We start from the raw sequence: 11,676 nt of genomic DNA on the forward strand, positions 1-11,676 counted from the left end.
TTGTAGCCCTTCGCGAGACCGATCGATGTCCCTCGGGAGACAACCCTCCCCCGTCAACGGTTTCCGAGTTACGGACCCAAAATGGCAAGGGGCGCTTTGCACCCCTATAACTAAGGAACGGAGATAGATATCGACGCGAAACAAACGCCAGAATCCGTTTCGCGTGACCAATTTTCGATTTCCGTAATAAAAAATTTGCACCCCTATGGACCAAGTATACAGGGCCCGAAGGGTGGATCCTAGGGGGGTGGAGTACGGGACCGAAATTGTAGCCCTTCGCGAGACCGATCGATGTCCCTCGGGAGACAACCCTCCCCCGTCAACGGTTTCCGAGTTACGGACCCAAAATGGCAAGGGGCGCTTTGCACCCCTATAACTAAGGAACGGAGATAGATATCGACGCGAAACAAACGCCAGAATCCGTTTCGCGTGACCAATTTTCGATTTCCGTAATAAAAAATTTGCACCCCTATGGACCAAGTATACAGGGCCCGAAGGGTGGATCCTAGGGGGGTGGAGTACGGGACCGAAATTGTAGCCCTTCGCGAGACCGATCGATGTCCCTCGGGAGACAACCCTCCCCCGTCAACGGTTTCCGAGTTACGGACCCAAAATGGCAAGGGGCGCTTTGCACCCCTATAACTAAGGAACGGAGATAGATATCGACGCGAAACAAACGCCAGAATCCGTTTCGCGTGACCAATTTTCGATTTCCGTAATAAAAAATTTGCACCCCTATGGACCAAGTATACAGGGCCCGAAGGGTGGATCCTAGGGGGGTGGAGTACGGGACCGAAATTGTAGCCCTTCGCGAGACCGATCGATGTCCCTCGGGAGACAACCCTCCCCCGTCAACGGTTTCCGAGTTACGGACCCAAAATGGCAAGGGGCGCTTTGCACCCCTATAACTAAGGAACGGAGATAGATATCGACGCGAAACAAACGCCAGAATCCGTTTCGCGTGACCAATTTTCGATTTCCGTAATAAAAAATTTGCACCCCTATGGACCAAGTATACAGGGCCCGAAGGGTGGATCCTAGGGGGGTGGAGTACGGGACCGAAATTGTAGCCCTTCGCGAGACCGATCGATGTCCCTCGGGAGACAACCCTCCCCCGTCAACGGTTTCCGAGTTACGGACCCAAAATGGCAAGGGGCGCTTTGCACCCCTATAACTAAGGAACGGAGATAGATATCGACGCGAAACAAACGCCAGAATCCGTTTCGCGTGACCAATTTTCGATTTCCGTAATAAAAAATTTGCACCCCTATGGACCAAGTATACAGGGCCCGAAGGGTGGATCCTAGGGGGGTGGAGTACGGGACCGAAATTGTAGCCCTTCGCGAGACCGATCGATGTCCCTCGGGAGACAACCCTCCCCCGTCAACGGTTTCCGAGTTACGGACCCAAAATGGCAAGGGGCGCTTTGCACCCCTATAACTAAGGAACGGAGATAGATATCGACGCGAAACAAACGCCAGAATCCGTTTCGCGTGACCAATTTTCGATTTCCGTAATAAAAAATTTGCACCCCTATGGACCAAGTATACAGGGCCCGAAGGGTGGATCCTAGGGGGGTGGAGTACGGGACCGAAATTGTAGCCCTTCGCGAGACCGATCGATGTCCCTCGGGAGACAACCCTCCCCCGTCAACGGTTTCCGAGTTACGGACCCAAAATGGCAAGGGGCGCTTTGCACCCCTATAACTAAGGAACGGAGATAGATATCGACGCGAAACAAACGCCAGAATCCGTTTCGCGTGACCAATTTTCGATTTCCGTAATAAAAAATTTGCACCCCTATGGACCAAGTATACAGGGCCCGAAGGGTGGATCCTAGGGGGGTGGAGTACGGGACCGAAATTGTAGCCCTTCGCGAGACCGATCGATGTCCCTCGGGAGACAACCCTCCCCCGTCAACGGTTTCCGAGTTACGGACCCAAAATGGCAAGGGGCGCTTTGCACCCCTATAACTAAGGAACGGAGATAGATATCGACGCGAAACAAACGCCAGAATCCGTTTCGCGTGACCAATTTTCGATTTCCGTAATAAAAAATTTGCACCCCTATGGACCAAGTATACAGGGCCCGAAGGGTGGATCCTAGGGGGGTGGAGTACGGGACCGAAATTGTAGCCCTTCGCGAGACCGATCGATGTCCCTCGGGAGACAACCCTCCCCCGTCAACGGTTTCCGAGTTACGGACCCAAAATGGCAAGGGGCGCTTTGCACCCCTATAACTGAGGAACGGAGATAGATATCGACGCGAGACCAACGCCAGAATCCGTTTCGCGCGATCAACTTTCGATTTCCGTGAAAAAAAATTTGCACCCCTTTGGACCAAGTATACAGGGCCCGAAGGGTGGGTCCTACGGGGGTGAAGTACGGGACCAAACGATACGGCTGTATCGGTCCCCGTTGATGAGATACGCGGGAGTGCCTGGAAAGGCGAGGAGAACAACACAGGATGGAATCCAAGGGAACGCGGAAGCAGCCTGTGCAGGAAGGACGATTTGAGAAGCGTTTTGGAGCATCGACGGAGGGCCGTCTAAGTCCAGAGCAGCAGTAGAAATTAAGAATAGACTTAAGAAGCGCGTATTATTAGAAATAAGATATTAAAAATATTAATAGTCATTTGATAACGTATTAGAAGCCGGAAAAACGGTAGATTGATTTGAGTTAATATTAATAACGCGTTAAAAACCGCAGAGCGGTAGATTGATTAAAGTTATTCGTTTTAAAGCGTTTATTGTTATAGAATTTATTTAGTTCGTGGAGACTTGGTTTGTACAAATACTCTAGTCGAAAATGGATACCTGAAACAATTAAAGAAATTAATAAGTTCTATTCGTACGCGCTAATGAGGCGACAGATTTAATTAGAGTACCTAGTATAGGGAATTATAACTAGATTAAGGTGTATATACATGTTCCGAATTTATTATTATTTGTTCACGCAGAGTTACCTGTAAATACTTACCTAGAGCGGCGTCGGAGTCCAAGGTAAACCTGTAAAAAGAGCGGGATAAAGAAACCGCGAAAGTAAAGAAAGAAAAGTAATAAACTAGCTGGGGATAAAAGCTAGATTAACGCAAAAATCTGGAAAAATTTTTTTTTTCGGCATAAAGAAACGTAAAACGTTGAAAACGCAAGGAAAAAGTAGCGAAATCTAAAGAAATTACTCGAAAAGGCGCGAAGATTCCAGAAAAATCGAGTCCTGAACAGGATCGAACGTGTTGGATACGCGATACTAAAGATAAAAATCAAGGAAGCCGGGATACGCGGTTGATGGACGGGTGGAAGATAAGAAAGTTCGGAACGGGTTTTGAAACCCGATACCACTTTACGAAAGCAGTGGCGGCGCGATTTATACGCGACGCCGAAAGATAGAAAAATAATTAAGAATATTCTTCGAGAGTATCGAGAATATTTCTTCAAAACTTTGAAATAATTTTATTTTATAACATTATACGAACATATACTTGAACATTTATTGAATGTGTTTCGATTATGTATTTATATGGATATTTATATGAATTTATATGTATTTGTGTGAAACGATAATTGCGCATTGTTCAAACGAATGGAAATAAGTATTGCGAAAGAAAATTTATTAATATTACAAATCTTTAAAACAATTACAAGAGAGAAATTGAAACAATAACTGAACAAGATTATTTTACGGGAAAGATTAAAGAAAGATAAAAGTAAAAGTAACGGAACAATAGTGATCGAATTTAAAGAAGATTTAAAAAAAAAAAATTAACTACATTGTAAAAGAAAAGATACAAGAGTAGAGAAAGACAAAGATTAAAGTCAAAATTGCGCACGCGTAACAGATTTTGATTTCAGGAAGACGAAGAAGGAAAATAAGGAAGGAAGAAATAAAATAAAAGTCATTAACGCAAACGAGTACGAGAAATATAAAAATTTATTTAATTCTCCTATCCCTATACAAATAAATAAAGGTGTATTAACGTATATTAATTTGTGTGCACTAATCGATATTCATTTCAGCCGACGTTACGTAAAAGACGAACGAAGTACATACGGACAGACGATCGCGAGACAAATCGGTCAAACACGGGGAAAGAATAAATATAAATTAAAATCGCGAGCAAAATGAGCAAAGACAAGCCGACAATGCCGATTCATAGATCACCGGTAAAAGGGGCTAAAAAAAACAGACCGCGAGCGAGGAAATAAACGTAATTACGCAAGTAACGGGGCGGAAGCGGAACGACTTTAAGAACAGAATAGCAAGTTACGCGAGGAAATGGAATACCTGAAAGAAAAGTTAGAAGATTTAAAAACGGATAGGGAAAATGGACCAGGAAAATCGGAGGAAGATTACGCGAGAGAATCGGGCGCGCGAAGGCGACGCGATAGACCGCATCAAACGCGAGAAAATACCGCGTACGCGAGCAATAGTCTAGGAGAGGAAAATACAAACATGTTAGGAAACGTTAGATTACCGCGGGGCGGGTGGTTAATGGACCCATTCGCGGATATAAAATATAAGGGAAGAGAGGATGGACGTGATCCGATAAAGTTTCTTAGAAAATTTGAGAAAATCGCGGATTATGAAAATATCGATTATAGAGACCAGTTACATTACTTTAAGAAATGTATGGAGTGAAACGCGAGTAATTGGATAGAGGTAAATGATCCGGACGATATTGAAGAAGCGAAAGAGTCTTTCCGGGAATATTTCTGGGGCGACGAACAACAAGCGAGATTTCGAGAAAATCTATATACCGGGAAATACAAATCGGAAAAGGGAGAAACGATGGCGGAATACGCGATGAGCCTTGCGAGACAGGCAAAGTATTTAGAACCGCCGATGAGCGATCGCGAGATAATCAGGTGCGTGAAAAGACATTTTGGAAACGAAATTGCGCGAGAAATACGACCGTCGACCGCGAAATCAATCGGCGAGTTAACCAGTCTATTAGATGATATGGAATATGAGAAAAAGATAGTTAAGAAATCGAGAAGACAGATTACGGAAGAAAATCAGTTAAGCGCGAGGAAAACGTACGATACGAGGCAAAGGCCGGAAACCGCATTCAGGGATAACGTACCGAGAAGATTCAACGAACAATATCCGCGCTACGGACCCGATAGAGTATACGGAAGTTACGCGTCGGGGAAGCGAGGGCGATAACGAGAAAAATGAAAGAGTCGTAGGATACGATAGAAATACAGCGCGAGATAGGATAAGGGAAAACAAAATAGTACCGAAGGCGCAGATAACAAAGAAACGCGTCGCGGCGAGAGAGAGAGAGAGAGAGAGAGAGAGAGAGAGAGAGAGAGAGCGGGGAGGAAGAAAGCGAAATAGAATCTGAGGAAGAAGATAGAGAAAGCGAATCGGCAATCGCGAGTATAAGAACAGAAAATATATTGAAGAATGTAGACGAGGTATTGTACGAAGATCGAGCGAAAATAAAAGTACAGAAAGGACCGTTCGTAACAGCGACATTCGATAAATTAAACGTAAAATGCCTGCCTGATTGACACAGGGGCACGAGTAGTATCCGCGATGAGCAAGAAAATATACGATCGATTAAAACAAGACGGGATCAAAATGGAAATACAACCGATAGAGAAGATGCAGCTAGTAGGCGCGTTTTCGAAATGAGCAATTAAAATATTATTTAGAAACACGATAGAGTTAAAAATCGAAAAAGCAAGGTTTGAGCAGGAGATATTAGTCGTAGACAAACTAATACGCGACATAGTGCTCGGAATAGACTTTATATGTTATCGTAACGCCGCGATACAATGCGGGGACAGCGGAATAGAGATAGAACTCGAATCCGAGGACCGGAATATCGTAACTATAAACGCGATAATGCTAGAGCAGGAAGCGCCGGACATAACGATAAATTGTATGGCGGAAGAGATGGATTCGTTTTTTGGAATACTAAATATAACGGAAGAAGAAATAGACGAAAGCGACGAACGACGAATTCACGCGGAGAGAAATAGTCGAAGTATTAATGAGCGACGAAGCAGAATCGGACGCGGAAAATCGCGAGATAAAAGATTTTGACAGGGAAGAAAGAGGCGAGCGAGCAAAGGAAAATATGATAGAAAGAATTGTAGAAGAAGAGGAAGGTAAAAGTATCGCGATGTTAAATTTACACGGACCCCCGTTTTTCGGGGCGAGATCGGAACAGAAATACGCGTTATCGTTAACCGATGCACGAAACGGATCAAAAAAGACATACTATATGCCGGACAAAAGATTAAAGACGTTGACAGACACGATCGCGAACAAATATTTAAAAACAGAAAGAAAACCGGACATAATAGTTACGGACAGACAGGGACAATTCGGAAATGATAAGTGGAGAATATTTTGTAACAGGATGGGAATGAGAGCACGCACGCTGAATCCCACGATGAATCCCACGATGAATATATCGAGAAATTCCAGGGAAAGAAAAATCCATATAATAGACCTGCGAGAAGAGGAGGAGAATATAATAGAGCGGAACAAAATAATTCAGGATATGAGAAATCAATTAGCCACTATACAAGTTAGAAAACAATGAGATACAGAGGTAATACCAAGCCCGATGCAGCCGTGTAAGAAGGCCAAAGAAGAAGAGAGACGCAAAAATCCAGAAGAGATGGACAGCGGAGACTGCGAAGAAGAAATCAGGTCAAGAAGGGGGAGTGACGTTGACGGCGTGGCAAAGAAATCTGAAAGAAGAAAAGAGACACGCAAAGAATCGAGATCGAATCGAGGAAAAGAAATAGAAAGCGGAGAAAAAGCTATACATATCTTAAACCAGTCCATTCGGAATGACAAAAGGCGAAGAAAACAATCCTAGTCCAACGATGACATCGAGGAACCTGAAACATGAAGAGACTAGAAGGGGGAGCAGCATGGGAGAAAGTGAAAATGAAAAGATACTTACCAATCCTCAGCCTAGAAGGGGGAGCGAGCGAGCGAGCGAGCGAAGAACCTGAAGAGATCCATAGGACACAGCAGCGAAGCAGAAACAGGGGACGAATCGATGAGAGAACCTATAAAAAAGAAGAGAATTAACCGAGAGGCTTTTGAATTGATGTTACGAGTGAAGGATATACTAAGCGAACAGATACCAGCCAAAAAGATGCTGGCAAAGATACAAACGAGTAAGTGCAAAGCAGACATAGATAAGGAAGGCAAATGCGATGTAATTACAAAGACATGCACTGAGAGACTAACTAACCAAGGACTAGACATGACTTACGCGCAAAAGGAATACCTTATACCAGATTCTATCGAGGAAATAAGCGAGATGGGAGTAAGAATGATACAAATGAGGGCAACGATGGACGATAAGGAAATAGAAATACACCCAATAGTATTATTCGGCAGGAAGGATACGATTATACTGGGAAAGGAGTCGTACCTGAGAGGCTTACCTGCTTACAAAAGAAATGGAGAGAGCAAGTCCGACCAATGGTACGAAGCGACGAGCATATCCAGATGAGGGAACCAACAGCGAGTAACGAAGAGACGATGGAACAGCCCAAGGTAGTAGCACGAAAGGCAGGAGCATACAAGTACGTTACCGTGTCAAAGTACTACGGAGAGCTGAAAAGAGAAAAAGTAGAGTCAGACACACATGACAGTTCAGACAATGACGATACGGAAAACGACATAAAGACGGAAAAAGATAGAAGTAAAAGAGAGTTAAATAACATTTCGGATGCAGAGACGGTAATAGATAAAGAATTTAGTGACAGAATAAATAGAGTATACAACATGAACGAGACAGACAGAGAGCGAATAAAAGATAAAATAAGAGATATTGACACGATAAATAATAACGAGGAAAATAAAGACAGTTTAAGAGAGACACAATATAAAATAGAATGGGAGGACGAACGAAATGACGAGACAGACGTAGATAGTGATAGTAGAAATAACCACACCGCGGAACAACACAACGCGTCACTTATAACACACGCATCGAAAGAAGAACGCGAATTAAACATTTGTACACGCGACACAGTAGCGAGCGAGAATCTTGACACACAAATACACGATTTCGATACATTAGTAGCGAACGCGGAACGGATAAGCGATGTAAACAACTTGTCGACGCGAAGTTGTGACAGATCATCGAATGCGGTGAACATAGACGCGAAAGTGAGAGAGAAAGTCAGTTCGAAAATAGGACAGGGCGCTAAAGCGCGCGAAAGGGATCGATGGAGCGAAAACGAACAAAGCGGCGCGGAAAATAGAAAAAAGACGCGGCAGAAAAACATAACGAATAGGAAAAGAAAATTAGAAGCGCTATGTAATACGGCGTACACATTGCAGCGACAATTAAGAGATTTAATGCATGATACATATAAGGACGAGCGCGAACGAACAGATATGTTATGCCCGTATCAGACTACGCATTGAAGATTGAGATTCAAGATTCAAGATTGAAAGATTGACCAATCGGAATAAAGAAATTTTAGTTCTTTTTGTTCTGATTAGTTAAATTCCAATCTTTAATCTTCAATCTTCAATTTTCAATGCGTAGTCTGATACGGGCATTACGCGATAGATTAATTAGACTTAGAAAAAGACGAAAATTTGTAATCCAACGGCGAAGAAAAGAACCAACAGCGAACGAGAGGGACATCGGCCAAAGGAGGGAATCAGCAGACCCGGATAATTCGAAAGAAACGGGAAGCAGCGTACGAGACAAACAGGCGAAAGACGTCCAGGCTAAACCAAGGGTGACGCAACACTTGGTGGGAAAATTCGTAGACCCAGGCGGAAAAGCGTTCGAGACAAGGTAAATAAAATCCAACGGGACCAGCAGTTCAGACATTGGACCTCGAAAGCGAGAAATGGTTCGAGGAGTACCGGCAAAAAGAAAACATGGTGCCCAATCGACAAAAAGGGGACTATATCGAAAGCCCGGTGGGAAGCAGCTCGAGGCATGAAAGTTATAACATGCGATCGGAAAATCACTCACCGGTGAGGAAGAAAAGGAAGGCGATAAAAATCGTATCCAGCGAAGATGAGGCTGACAACGAGAACCAGACCACATCAGATCGCACCAACCACAGCCCGGTTTTTGGGAAAGTTCTCTCGAAATACGTACCGAATTTCGAGAAAACTTTAGAAGGGGGTATGCGATCGGCTGGATCGGTCCCCGTTGAGGAGATACGCGGGGGTGCCTGGGAAAGCGAGGAGAACAACACAGGGTGAAGTCCAAGGGAACGCGGAAGCAGCCTGTGCAGGAAGGACGACTTGAGAGGCGACTTTTGGAGCATCGACGGAGAACCGTCTGAGTCCGGAGCAGCGGTAGAAATTAAGAATAGAATTAAGAAGCGCGCATTATTAAAAATAGGATATTAGAATTATTAATAGTCGTTTTAGAAACGTATTAGAAGCCGGAAAACGGTAGATTGATTTGAGTTATTTGAGTTAAAGCGTTTATTTTGAGAGAATTATTTAGTTCGTCAAGATTCTATTTGTATAATACTCTAGTCGAAAAGGGATACCTGAAACAATTAAAGAAGTTATTATTAAATTCAATTCATACGCGCACTAATGAGGCGACAGATTAATTAGAGTACCTAGTATAGGGAATTATAACTAGATTAAGGTGTATATACATGTTCCGAATTTATTATTATTTGTTCACGCAGAGTTACCTGTAAATACTTACCCAGAGCGGCGTCGGAGTCCAAGGATACCTGTAAAAAGATAAAAGAATTAGTTGAATAAGGAATGGATACATGTGAGACACCCGGTGTGTAGAAAGCATGGCGCGCGAAGCGGCGCGACGAGCGACGCGAACATCGGTGCGCGACCGAAATGCGCATGTGCGAGTGTGGGGAGCGAAGGGATGTGCGAGATCCGGCAGCGAGACTCGAGGTGGTCAGTCGGCGCGAGGCGATAGTTGAGAGAACACGTTATTCCGTTGTACATTTAAGACCCGCGAACGGCGCGTGATCCGTTGTAGTTCGGTTTCCTGGATTCTGGCAAGATTCGGGAGATTAAAGTCGATAGTTCGAGAAGTTGATTGCGAATAATAATTCGAGTCACGGTTTTTCAATAATAATTGTTATTTCGGCCCAATTGCGGGGCACCATTTCGTGATTTATTCACAAGTCTTGTATTCAATAAACATATTCATTTTTTTAAACTTCAATTCAGTGGTCTTATTTCGGTCTTCGGGAACCCGGGATGTATTCTTTCACAGGATCTTCAGGCTTCGCAACGCTCGGCATCCCGGATCGGAAAAGATCGCATTCGAGGTGATTGTTCCGGCGAGAGGTGGTCAAAACCAAGGAGTTTCGAGATTCCCGGTCACCACCCAGTTCCTATATCGCTCGATTCAAGTCCAATCCTTGCTGTTTAGAGGTTAAAAACAGCTGGCGACCGTATAATGGACAGAGAATCCACATATTTCAATGGTATGAGTAAGTAATAAATGGGCTTGACCGGTCACATCCTAACAAGACTCACCGACGTGACACCTAATCTGTGGGACCACCACAGCCCCTGGTATTATTCCGATAAATTCTACCTTATATGTTCTATTCTAATGTTAAGTTTCTACCTTTAAAATTATAATACTACCTTATATTTATGTTATAAACTAAGAGTCTACCAAAAATTAATAAGATTAATACTAATAGTTACTTAAATCTATCCAATTACCTTATCTAAAACTACTACCCTATAATTATAGTCAAATTACTCACAAACTGGGTGATTCTGGATATCATGCGCGCGCACCGCACCGCGCATGCGCGTCGCGCCTGCGCACGCAAGTATTTCATCATTTTCATCGAAACTGATAGTATATATTACGCTACACACCTTATGACTATCTATCTTACTAACTAATTGTAACTAATTACCATTTTATCCTAAATAGACACCAAAAAATTAGTGCCTCTTTTTCTGGATTTTCACCTCACCGCAAGCGATGCAAGTGCTTTCAATAATCCCCACCTGCATCACCTGCGGTGAGACGAACCCCCCGAGGTGGGCACCCCTGGGCCCGGACCGCGGGTCCCTCTCTCTCTCCACAGGTCCGCTACAGCCCCTACTATAATCCTTCCATTTTTTCCTTATATACTCATAGCTTACATTACAAGCACATGCGAGAATAACTAATTTGTGATATATATTAATAACTAACCTACCTATTATGTTTCTCTGCCTGTCAGCATTAACCGGGTGTTCCGTAATTACCTACTTTAATTGATTAATTAATTAATTAGTTAATCAATCAATTAACCAACTGAAAACTATATACAGTATTGTCTAAGTAGAGTACCTGTTTTGCAGCCAATCAATATGCTTAAAAAGTTTTCTGTGCCAGTTAGCATCGAGTATCGTACGTTGAAAGTGTAAAGTCTCGTCGCGTGTCCATACACGCGTATCCGTACGTTGTCGGTATCTGTGCCGTTGATTATACGTACATTGTCGGTGTCGGTACCATCAAGTATAGTACATTGTCTGTGCCAGTAGCGTCGAGTGTCGTACGTTGTCTGTGCCAGTAGCGTCGAGTATCGTACGTTGAAAGTATAAATCTCGTTGCGTGTCCATACGAGCATCCGTACATTGTCGGTATCAGTGCCGTTGATTATACGTAAATTGTCAGCATCAGTGCCGTCGAATATAGTACATTGTTTATGACTGTAGCGTCGTGTATC

This window comes from Formica exsecta, unplaced genomic scaffold (assembly GCF_003651465.1).
Source record: "Formica exsecta isolate Colony F162 unplaced genomic scaffold, ASM365146v1 scaffold32, whole genome shotgun sequence".
Lineage (NCBI taxonomy): Eukaryota > Metazoa > Arthropoda > Insecta > Hymenoptera > Formicidae > Formica > Formica exsecta.